Raw genomic sequence first — 12724 nt, forward strand, 5'->3', positions numbered from 1 at the left:
CTCACACCAAAGCCATTCAAATGCAGTCCATCACTCTTATACAGTTCACTTCATCCTTCAAACTCACTCCACATATTAACAAATGCACTCCTTTCTCCTCGCACATTTCCGCTAGCATATTATTTTTCTTCCTTTCTCCTCATATCCAACGCCTCAATCACTCTATTCATTTTACTTCCGGGGAAAACAACCCCTGCATCTTCTCGTTTAACATACCTCTAATAATCGAATCCTCACACAACGCCACTCGAGAGTCTTTCGTTACCTCTTTGATACCGTACGTCATTCGTTTTTCGTCTTCTTCACTTTCCCATACTCATCTACAATTTTCTTCATTTCACTCCACATTTCCCTCATCTTCACCAACTCATCTTTCCAATCTTGCGTCATTTTTTCGTTATCATTCACGCTCAGTATTTTATCGCCAGTCAGACAGGTTTGTTCGCAGTCACGTTATTCATTTTTCTCTATTTTCAAATAATCACTTGAATTTAATATCATGACAATGCATAATGCGATACCATAAATTTAAAGCTTCAATAATTGAAAAATAAAATAAAACGCGTAACTCACTATAAGTGTATTGCTAATGTGGTTACAACATACGTGTAATCTTTAGTCCTCACTAAGTGAAATTTCTCTGAGAAACTAATTGGGACTAAAACAAACTAAGAACTTACGTTAAAGAACTTCGAAGTTTAGTTTTGAATCATTTCGAATTTAACTTTTACTCACTCTGATTAGAATCCATAAATAATAATAAAAAAATATGTATCAAATTGATGATCCTAAAAACAAATTTTCATGCATGTAAAACATGGCGCATTCTTCCATCAGAGATTTTAAAATTATCAGTGGGAAAGCTCATGGAATGTACACGACATTCCCAAGAAGAAGAAGAAAATAATACACGTTTGCATTATTTTTGCAATATAACACAATTGACTTCACAGAACAGAGGAAGTTTTTCAGTCAGAATATTCTCCTACTGAGAAATTCTGTGGGCGCACTATTGACTGAAAAAGAAGCACGCGTTTTGGATCCTATGCTTCAAGTTCCTTCTAGCCGACAGGAAAAGAAAGAAAGAATAACATATTTTTAAATAAAAATGATATTAAACGAAAGCGTTTTTGTTGTTCTTGAGCCCTACTGCAATTGCTTGCATGCGAACTCACCCCTTACTAGACTGCACTGCTCGAACCTTATAGACTAAAGCAACAGTCGCCTCATGTGATTCATATCAGCACATCGACTTAGGTCACATTTCGTAGTCTACCACAAAGTGTACGCACACAGAAGTTATACTCGAATATATTTTAAAATTTAGAAGTCCTCTTTCTAAAATATAGACCTGTAAAATTTGACAAGAAATAAACTGGATATTAGTATAATAATAATATTTGGTTTACAGATCAAGTATTGATAAAATTTATTAACTCTACCACCTAGTTTCGCCACACTTTAACTGTTGGCATCTTCAGAGCACTGACATACAGGCTTAAAACAATCTCACAATTATGAGTAACTGTAAAACTGACAAGAATAATTACAAATAAAATAGCATCGAACGTGAGTGAAACACGTATCGCGTGTACAAGATTAACTAGCTGTTGCTAAGGAACTTCCTGTAGTTTGTGCTGAAGTTCATTTCTTGTGTTTTTAGAGATCTAATTAGTGTTTTCCATATCTCTGGGAGTATTAAACCTTGATTTCTGTTAAGGTTAACAGTAGAACGAGCGACTGTGGCTGCTTCTTTGAAAATTCTTGAATGGTAGTTTTCCTCTATATAAGGGGAACAGCTTTTGTTCCATTCGATGACATGGTTAGTTGTAGAGAAATGAGACGACAGGCCAGAAATGTCCTGGCTGTTGTTTTTTACGTAGCCAATGTGCTCCTTTTGCCTGATTTCGAGGCTTCTTGAAGTCTGTCCGATGTAACTTGAGCCACATGAGCATGGAATATTATAAACACCAGCATATTAATAGAAAGGATGGTTGTCTTTTGGAGATCTTAGTAGTTTACGAATACTTTCTATTGATTTAAATTTTACTCTTATTTTGTGCGGTTTGAGGAGGCTGGTGAGCTTGTTGGAGATGCCACTTACATACGGAATTGCAATAGTTTTTATATATTGAATATCTTCTTGTTCTCTTTGTGGTGGTTCAGAGAAAGGGATTTTATTGACTAGTCTTCTTGGATAGCCGTTCAAGCACAGATTGTTAGAAATTAATGTTAATTCATCTTGAAGGGTCTCGTTGTCTGTTGTGATGCTAATAGCTCTTTTCTTTAACATGTGTACAATGCTGAGTTTATGTGAGATGTGGTGAGAGGAGCTGAAATGTAGGTAGCGTCCTGTATTGGTCGGTTTCCTGTAAACTGATAGATTTATGCTGCCATCAGTTTGTTTTTTGATTAAGATGTCCAAAAACGGTAGTTGTTTGTCTCTTTCAAGTTCATAGTAAATTTAATCGAATGATGGAAGGAGTTGATCTTTTTGAGAAAGTCATATAGGTCATCTTTGTTGTTGTTCCAAACGATGAAGATATCGTCTACATATCTATACCAAATTTTAGGTTTGGGAATAATTTGGGATAGGATTTTGTTTTCGAAGTCTTCCATAAAGAGGTCGACACATGAAGATGAAAGTGGGCTACCCATTGAGTAGCCTGTTAATTGTTGGTAGATCTTATTTGTCAAAGAAAAATAGTTTAGAATTTAGGCAGTGAGTAAACAATGAGGTTATATCTTGTGGGAACAAGGTACTTAAGATGTCAATGACCTCCACTACAGGAACGTTTGTAAAGAGAGAGAGGTGACATCTAGGCCAGCTAGAAGGTCATTATCCGATATGTTGATGTTTTTTGGCTTTTCCACGAAATGTCCTGAGTTCTTGATGTAACTCTCTGAGTTGTGGACGTGTTGTTGTAAAAGTTTCGAGAGATGTTTGGACAATAAGTAGGTAGGAGAGTTGATTGCATCAACGATTGGGCGTAAAGGAATACCATCTTTGTGCACTTTTGGAACGCCATAGAGTCTCGGAGTTAAAGGATGCATGGATTTTAGTTCTTTAATCAGATCTGTTGGCCAGTTAGATAAGCTGCGTAATAATTCATTGGTATCATGGTGGTTTTTTAATGTCGGATCTTTCGTTAAAATACGGTAAACGGATAAGTCTGATAGTAGATGGTTGACTTTGTCTTCATAGTCCTTTGAGTTCAATATTACAGTACTGTTTCCTTTATCTGCTTTAAGTATTATGATGTCTTTGTTGTTTTTTAAATCAAGAACGGTTTATAGTGAGAAGAAGTTTTGTTTTGTGGAATAGGGAGAGGAAAGTATTATGCAACTTTTTAGTCTTAGATCATTTGCTGTGTGAGGCGGTAATAATGAGATTCCTTTGTCTAGACTGCAGATGAAATCCACTTTAGGTATCTGTTGAGAAGCTATTGCATAGTTGAAACCTTTCTTGAGAATAGCGATTTCAGGTTTCTTTAAGATGTGGTTTGAGAAATTAAGAATAACTTGGTTGTCCGGTAGAAAAGGTTTAGACTTGTTGTGGATTGTATAAAGGTAGTTGAATTTCTTAATTTGGGTCTGTCTGCTTTTATTGAAAACTTTGGCGTAACTGGTATTAATCATTCTATCTAAGATTTGCCAAATTTCCTCATCTAAAGAGCTAGAGAGATCCATGTACAGTTCATAACATTTTGACTCAATTTGACTAAGCAAGAATCTTGTGTGATGTAACCTTTCACGAACGAGTAACATCGATGTCTTGAAATAAATATTTTTAGCTCGTCTAGAATTGAAAAGAGGTTTAAGAAGTAAAAACTTAGGAATTATACAGTTATCTCGGCAACGTTTCAAAAAAGTGAGATGATTTAGTAACCTCGCCTTTCTACATTTTAGGATTTCAAAACGGCGTACCTTGATTTTCGTGTCAACATTGATTCTATTCATAATGAAGGTTTATTTTCTTGATCATATGAATTAGTATAATAATATTTGGTTTACAAATCAAGTATTGATAAAAATTTATTAACTCTACCAACTAGTTTGTGAAAAAGCAAAAAACAACAGACAGGACATTTCTGGCCTATCGTTTCATTTCCAACTAACCATGTCATCGAATGGAACAAAAGCTGTTCCCCTTACATAGAGGGAAAACTACCATTCAAGAATTTCAAAGAAGCAGCCACAGTCGCTCGTTCTACTGTTAACCTTAACAGAAATCAAGGTTTAATACTCCCAGAGATATGGAAAACACTAATTAGATCTCTAAAAACACAAGAAATGAACTTCAGCACAAACTACAGGAAGTCCCTTAGCAACAGCTAGTTAATCTTGTACACGCGATACGTGTTTCACTCACGTTCGATGCTATTTTATTTGTAATTATTCTTGTCAGTTTTACAGTTACTCATAATTGTGAGATTGTTTTAAGCCTATATGTCAGTGCTCTGAAGATGCCAACAGTTAAAGTGTGGCGAAACTAGGTGGTAGAGTTAATAAATTTTATCAATACTTGATCTGTAAACCAAATATTATTATACTAATTCATATGATCAAGAAAATAAACCTTCATTATTAAACTGGAATATATTTTAAAATACAGCAGCTCTCTTTCTTATGAAAAAGAGGACCTCTAAATTTGAAAGTATATTCCAGTTTATCTGTGTGCTACACTTAGTGACAGGTTACAAAATAAGGTCTCAGTCGATATACAGACATGAATAGTAAGGTTCGAGCAGTACGGTTTAGTAAAAGATCGTAAAATCTTCATTTTACAAAGACCGAAATTCTTCATTGTATAAAATTTTTGTGAAAAATATATCATTATCATTCAAAACTATGCAATATGTTCCAATTTAATCATTTTTCTGGTGAAACTTACGTCTTATTTAAAAATAAATACTTTCAAACTTTGAGGCACACACACACACACACACACACGCGCGCGCGCGCACACACACACACACACACACACACACACACACACACACACACACACACGCGCGCGCACACACACACACACACACACACACACGCGCGCGCACACACACACACACACACACACACACACACACACACACACACACACACAGAATAATAAAAATAATAATGAACTAAAATGAAGGATTCACAGCTCGTTATTTGTGATTCCTTATTCCAAAACACAAAAATGTTCGCAGTCATGTGATCTTACAACTCCTCTGCAAGGAGGCGGAGTTCATCTATTTTTAGTTTTCGAATGTTGCACGTGGTAGCTATGGAGTGCTAGCGCATGAAAGATGAGTAGAAGTACTTTATGGCAGTTGTTCAAGGGGAGAGACGAAGCGTGGTTTCTGGTTTAGTATATAATGCTACTGTTCTTCTTCTCAAATCAATTCAAAATATTTTAAAAATCTTTGCAAAATTATCTGTGATGTGGAAAAACTACAATTAATAAACACGCTGGTCAATAAACCTCAGTATGTCCTTTTAAATTGTGTGACTCTGTATTTTGGGACACAGAATTTAAAACCAGAACTTGTTTCTTTTCAACACGTCAGGGTTCTTCGTTACAAGTTTGCTAATACGAAAGTTTGGCTAAGTAATCTTCAGTAGGGAAAAATCATTCAATTAGTTGCATAATTTACTACAAAATTAAAAAAAATCAAAATTAAAAAGTACGGACAAGGTTCAAAATGCTTATAAACACGGATGAAAAGGCTGATGTCTTTTCACCCGTCTTTTCACATCATCAAGTTTTACGTAAAGGCCAAAGTATCATTCAAACAGTACCATTAAATCATTATCTATATCACAATATCTATCGTACCTCTCCTTGAAACCATTTAACGGACAAAGCACTTGCAACTGACTCAGGCAACCCATTCCATTCATTCACCACACTCCAAGCGAAAAATCTAGTCCTCACGCCCTTGCTAACCACACTTTTACCAGGGATGGCTTCTTGTTCTGCTCCCTCTGGGCAAATGCTGAAATATTTTCCCCTGCATCAATCCAATCCAATCTAATCCAATTTAGATAGTAATCATATTAGAGTATACATTTGAAGCTGTGTATTACATTAATTAATTTAAACAGGTTTTTTTTTTTTTTTTTTTTTGAGAATTTGTGGAAAGCAATGGATGAGAATAGCTAAAAATAGAATAGAATAGAGAAAATTGGTCCAGCAGCCAATTTTCTCTACTGGTAGAGAAAATGTACCCTGTCATACATTGTCTACCTGGTCAATCTTCAACCTGAAGATTGACCTGGTTGAAGATCCAGGTCAATTTTCAACCTGGATCGGTCCGATCCAGGTTAAAGAAAAATTACATTAATTCACATATAGTAATAAATACATTACCTCAAGTTTATACATATATAGGCAAAGCTGGGTTTCTGTGTCAATGTCATAAGATAGGTTTCAAATATCATTATGATCATCATATAAGAATACTACATTATTATTAATATTTCAGTTTTTCAAAAGGATATGTAAATCAATCAATGGTGGTAATGGTAATAACTCTCAGTTACTTAAAAAACGTATTCTAGCAACTTTGAAGGGCGGGAGGGACGAAGAAATGGAGCACACAGAGAAAAACAATCCCAAACAAAACAAATTATCTTCTATTGAAACGTAGTTTTTTTCTAATAGGCTATGATCATTTCAGTACTTAAATAATCTTTTAAACAAAAATATGCTTAAAGAAGCTATTGGATAAAAAAAAAATCAATACCTTTGCTGATTTTTTTTCCCTCAGTAGCTTCTAATTTGTATTTATACAGGGAAAGATATTCTGAGTATTCTTGAATTCACCCCCCCCGGTAAAAAAATCAGATATTCTTCTTCCAATTTACAAGAATTGCAAAAATTAAAGAAACGAATGGGATTCTCGGTTTGTTGAATTTATTTGCCATGCGAATATTATGCCAATGAAAAACCCGAGCATAAGACGAGCATTGATAGACGAAGTGTAAACACATTCTTGACTAGCAGTTGTTCCTGTCGTTCATGTCGCATGCTGAATCAGCTTTGTAAACAAACTGAGGTGGGAAGACGCACAAGCTTATCTGTACTTCCTACAATTAATTACTAGGTGACAGTAGGGGGGGGGGAAGAGGGTGAGAAAAGAGAGAAGTGATTTTTATGACAGTTATAAAACTTTTTATGACAATATGTGCAGATAGTATGTTATAAATATCAAACAGGCGGATTTTTTTTCCAGTGAAAAGGAAAAGGAGAAATATTTATGTACAGTGCCTCACCCGTTTATCTGTTTTTTTTTTTTTTTTGCTGTTGTTGTTGTTTTGCTTTTAATGAAATAGCATTTGGTGGGGTTTAATAAGTAAGACATGATAATCTGAACTTTCTGATCGATCATTATTGTGTATGTGTGGGCAGTAGCGCACTCAGGATTTAATCTTGGGGGAGGGGGGCGAGTTGAGTAGACGATTTGAGAATACATATTACGCATTGCATACGACTCATGACTGAGCATCTGCAATGATCGCTAATTCATAAGTAGTATAGAAATAGAAGACACGACACAACATAAATTTAAAAAAAAAAAAGAATTTTAATTAGGAAAAGGTTTTTGGAAAATTTTCTAGTGTTTTTTCCTGTTTCTTTTTGGAGAAAGGGGCCCCTTGCCCCCCCCCCTGGTTCGCCACTGTGGGTGTTGGCTATACAAGTTTCGGAATATATTTGCACGGAATGTATTCCTTCTAATGTTTTCAGAGCTCCGCAGTGTCGTCGTCGTAAGTTCATAAACCCATCTATCAATACGTATACTATTATCCTACGTATGCTATTATCCAAACCTCCAATCATATGATCAGAATCACGGAATAAATGGAATGAAAAACGACGAATGGAAACAACCAGCGAATGAGATAATGTTCGAAAATAGCAAGACTTCAAACAGAATTCATGTTAGATTTTTAAAACTGAGTTGTTGTTGTTGTATCAAAATAGCTTGAATCGGATATTTATTTAATGTAATCGGTGCGTGATTTTTGTTAAAGCTGTCTCGTTTACGGTGCGAGATTGACTTGTGCCCACCTTTGCATGTAATCGCAATAAACGATGCAAGCATAACAAAGTGATAACAGCACTTTAAAAAAATAAGTCTTAACTGTGTGTGCTCCACGGAAGTTCACCTGTAATACGCAGTATTCTACACCTCGCTCTCATTGCAATAAACTAATTTAATTCTAACAAGAAACCAAAATGAACTCCAATCCGAAACCAATGCCTACAGGAGTCGCAGAAAATAAATTTACAGAAATTCAAGAATTTTCCTCATAAATTTTCTATTGTCATGTTGTTTTCCCCATATTATATTACTTTATATAAAAACGTTTATATAGAAAATTTTTGGAATTATGTAATTCTAGATTCTGTAATAAAAAACACTAGTGAAATGTATCGTGCTCATGTTGAATTGTATTATTACTCATATAAACTTTCAAGATGTTCTTATAATTACAAATTACACGAAGCTTTCAACAGAGAAAGAATAGCAAAGTTTCAGCAAAATTTAGAACTTGAAGTGCAATCATCATCATCATCATCATCATCAAATTCTTGCCATATCATATCCTGTACACCTATCATATGTAAACATTTCATGTAGTACTATCATATACACATATGATAGTACTACATGAAAAATAATTACATCATTACTAACTTCCTATCTACAATTTTCCTCCAAATCAGTCTGTTACTTGTCAAGACTCCAACATTATCAGATCTTATATTTCTATCATCTAAGGCACTTTGTACCGTATCAATCCACCTATATCTTGGTCTTCTTTTGGGTCGTTTTCCTGCCAACCTGGCAGAGAACACTTGTTTTGCTAATCTTTCCTTGCCCATTCTGTTTAAGTGACCATACTACCTGAGATTAGCTCTGCTAACGCATTCCTGGATGCTGACAATGTCAAGTTCTTTCCTAATATCCTTGTTTTAAATATGATATTGCGATTGATACCATCCGTTCACGCCTCTAATCTTTCTCAGGACTCTCATATCTGCGGTCTCTAGTCTTTGATCAAGTGTTTTACTTCTGACCCAGCTCTCAGATCCATAAGGTAAAACTGGTTTGAACACTGTCTTGTATATAGCTAATTTAGTGTTCCGACTAATTTCTCTCTTATTCCATATTCAATTGAATTCCTACCATACCCGCTTTGTCGATTCTGTTGTCTATTTCCATATTTAATTTACCATCTTCACTAAAAATCGTGCCTAAGTAGCTGAAATGTTTTACTTGTTCCACAGGTTCTTCATTCACAACTCAGTTGACATTTTCAACGATTCTACCTATTTTCATTGTCTTTGTCTTTCTATTGCTGACCTTTATACCATATCTATAACAACAGTTATTCAATTTAGTCAGGGAATCTTGCAGACTTGTAGCAGATTTATTTAGAAGTATAACATCGTCTGCATAAAGCAAAGAGCTGACATTAACATCTCCAATTTTGATATCAGGTTTAATACTACTTTCCTTCATAATATGATCCATATAGATAAAGTACATCCTTGTCTCACATCAGATTTAATATTAAACCATCTTCCTGTACTTCCTTCAATCCTAACTGCAGATTTCCAACTCAAATAAAGACTAAGTATTGCTTGATATAATGCCTCATTGACATCATATAACTGTAGTGTATTGAATAGCTTCTCTCTTGGCACCTTGTCATATGCCTTTTCCAGACACACGCACGCACGCACACACACGCACGTACGCACGCACGCACGCACGCACGCACGCACACGAAGACTAGCCCCTTCCGATCATTACCACTTCTTTTTTCTGATCTGCCAGGTGACGGGTTGAGTCTCATTTGCTCCTGGCCATTTCTCTCATCTCTTTGATGCTCGATAATTATGACACCTTTGCTTCAAAGACTGTAATCAAGTTCATTTTGGTCTGCCTCTTGATCGTCTTCCTCCAGTGATTCCGTTCAAAGCTGTGTTTGGTAATTTCTGAGAGGACATTTTCTTGAAGTGTCCAAACTATCTTAATTGTTCTTTAAGAATTATATCCATGATAACTTCTCTATGATTAATTCGTGTTTGATTTGCTCATTTGTTTTGTGTTCTGCCCAGTGAGTCTCGTGTATTTTTCTTAAGCATTTCATTTCGAATGCTTTGATTTTCTGCATTTCTTTTGATTTTCTGATTGGGTCTCCATGTCTTGACTCTGTATGTTGTCCTAGGTATAATAATGATTTTATGAAGTCTTAGTTTGAGGTTTTTTGACATACTGTTATTTTTTCATATTTTGTTTAATTTGTTCATATTAGACCATTCCTATGTTAAGTCTGTATTTTACTGTTTCTGTGTGTCGAGGTTATGAGTAATGAGTTAAACCAAGTTAAAATATGTACACCTTCTTGGATTTAGGCCAAATACCGACTGAAGCTCGTACTACAGCTTAATGGAATGAAGACAGCACAATAATGAATTAAACACTGATTTAATGGTTTCAATATTTCATCTCTGTCATAGATGACGTAAGTCATCTGGGATAAAATATAAGGGATAAATAGTTTAGGATAAATAGATTTCAAGCCATGTATCACATTGATGGCACTGTACTCCAAGAAACAGATGAACCTAGAGAATCAAGGGAAGTAGTGGACTGATAGTTAAAGTTTAGAGGACATATTGCTAAGATAACCCATAAGATTAGTTGGCAATTGAAGAACACATTAACAAGTAGAGATAAGGAAGTTGTCTTTCCTCTTTATAAGGCATTGATACGCCTACATCTGGATTACTGTTCTCAAGTCTGGTCCCCCTGGGTTTCTTGGGGATGAGGAAGTGATGGAGAAGATTCAGAGGAGTGTGACCATGGTGAGTGGACTGTGGAATGTTCCCTATGAAGTAGATTGATATAGATTGATAGTGTGTGGATTGCAGAAGTTGGTTGATAGGTGAAAAAGAGAGGATATGATAGAAATATTTAAGTTTCTTAAAGAGTTTTCTAGGATAGATGCAGGGAAAATGTTTCATCACTTGGCTAGAGGGACCAGAACAAGAGGTCATCCCTGGAAGTTGAATAAAGGTGTGGCTAGCAGGGGGTGTGAGGACTAGATTTTTTGCTTGGAGAGAAGTGAATGATAGAATGGGTTGCCAAAATCAGTTGTGAGTGCTTTGTCTATTAATGGGTTCAAGCAGAGATATAATAGATTGGATCTCCCGCGATGAGTCTTCGGACTCCATGGAGATGCCTGAATAATAATAATAATAATATTTTTTTTAAGTCATAAACTTTATTATTCATACCTACTTATTTACATTATATACAAGTATACTTATCACTATACAAGTACTTTCACATAAGTTATATGCATCTGCATTATAATCTTATGAATAATGAAACTTGACACTTTTACAACTTTACAATTCTGTACATTTCGGTACAATAACTTTGTATCACTTTACTTTCACTTTTCATTACCTCTCAGAGAATGACATATATTTTATAAATAATATTTAGGCAACAGTGCTATAATTACTTACGCTACACTTTTCACTCTTAATATTTTTATAATTTGCATAATGAATAATGCATAATTAATGACATCAAGCAGGGTCTATCATCAGATTTGCAATGTTTGCTGATGATGGAAGATAGGCAGGGTAATCAGGGATGCTACTGGTATTCAGCAATTATAAAATGATTTGAATAGACTGGAAATCTCGGCAAACGAAAATGGCTGTCAGTTTAATGTCAGTAAGTGTAAAGTTATGCACTTTGGTGTGATCAGAGTTCCAGCGCATATTATATTAGCTGGGTTATGCTACAAGAAACGGAAGAGGCAAAGGATCTTGGGGTATTGGTGGATAAGAATTTAAAGTTCAAAGGTCACATAGCAAAAGTTGCAAATAACAACTCAGAGAATAATTGCTATGTTGAAGCGAACCTTGACATGTAAGGATAAGGAAGTAATTTTGCCTCTCTATAAGACTGATAAGACCACACCTGGATTACTGTGCACAGATTTGGTCTCCCGGGTTCCAAGGGGATAAAGAAGCTGTGAAAAGGGTGCAAAGAAGAGTTACAAAGATTATATCCGGATTATGGGATTTAGATTATGAGGACAGATTGCGAGTATGTAGATTGCAGATCCTGGTTAACAGGAGAAAGAGGGGGTGATACGATAGAGGTCTATAAACTTTTGAATAGGTGTTATAGCATTTCAAATGATGAAATGTTTCGTTATATGGAAGGCGGGGAGAAAACACGGGGGCATCCATGGAAGTTAAGGTTGTTCTCAGTCAAGAAAGGAGTAAGAGTTAGGTTTTCTCCCAGAGAGCAGTGAGTGAGTGGAATAATTTGCACTTAGGGGTAGTGAGTGTATCTAGTGTAAATTAATTTAAGGGAAGGTATGATAGCTGGGTTGGGTAATTTACAGCCTCCCTCGATGAGTCTTTGACTTTCTGGAGGTCTCAGATTTTTTTTTTTTTTTAAACATTTTATTATTTCTCAGATAAATTACATACATTATATGAAGACAATTATGCCTAATAAATACTTTCTCGTACATAAATTTTTTTTAAAATAATAATAATAACAATAACTGTTTACAACATATATTATTATAATATTCATAACGATGATTATTACAGATGTTTCTTTGCAATTTTACACTCTAAATATACAATATCAATGGATATAATCACTCTATATTGAATACTTTTGTTACA

General features: G+C 35.1%; 2 protein-coding genes across 2 annotated transcripts in view; one reads left to right on the forward strand and one right to left on the reverse strand.

Annotated features, from left to right (window-relative positions):
• The window catches only part of LOC150104450 (DNA-directed primase/polymerase protein-like), a 369024-nt gene extending 362218 nt beyond the window's left edge, over positions 1-6806 (reverse strand). Inside the window, exon 1 of the mRNA XM_090395149.1 lies at positions 6732-6806. The gene's annotated coding sequence lies outside the window, so the exon portion shown is untranslated. The remainder of the gene's footprint in view (positions 1-6731) is intronic.
• LOC150104451 (zinc finger CCHC domain-containing protein 24-like) overlaps positions 1-12724 on the forward strand; it is a 120458-nt gene that overhangs the window by 53614 nt on the left and 54120 nt on the right. The window lies entirely within an intron of this gene.

The sequence above is a fragment of the Typopeltis vanoorti genome, chromosome 7 (genome assembly GCF_054136105.1).
Source record: "Typopeltis vanoorti isolate ZY-2024b chromosome 7, IOZ_Tvanoo_1.0, whole genome shotgun sequence".
NCBI classification, from domain to species: Eukaryota; Metazoa; Arthropoda; class Arachnida; order Uropygi; family Thelyphonidae; genus Typopeltis; species Typopeltis vanoorti.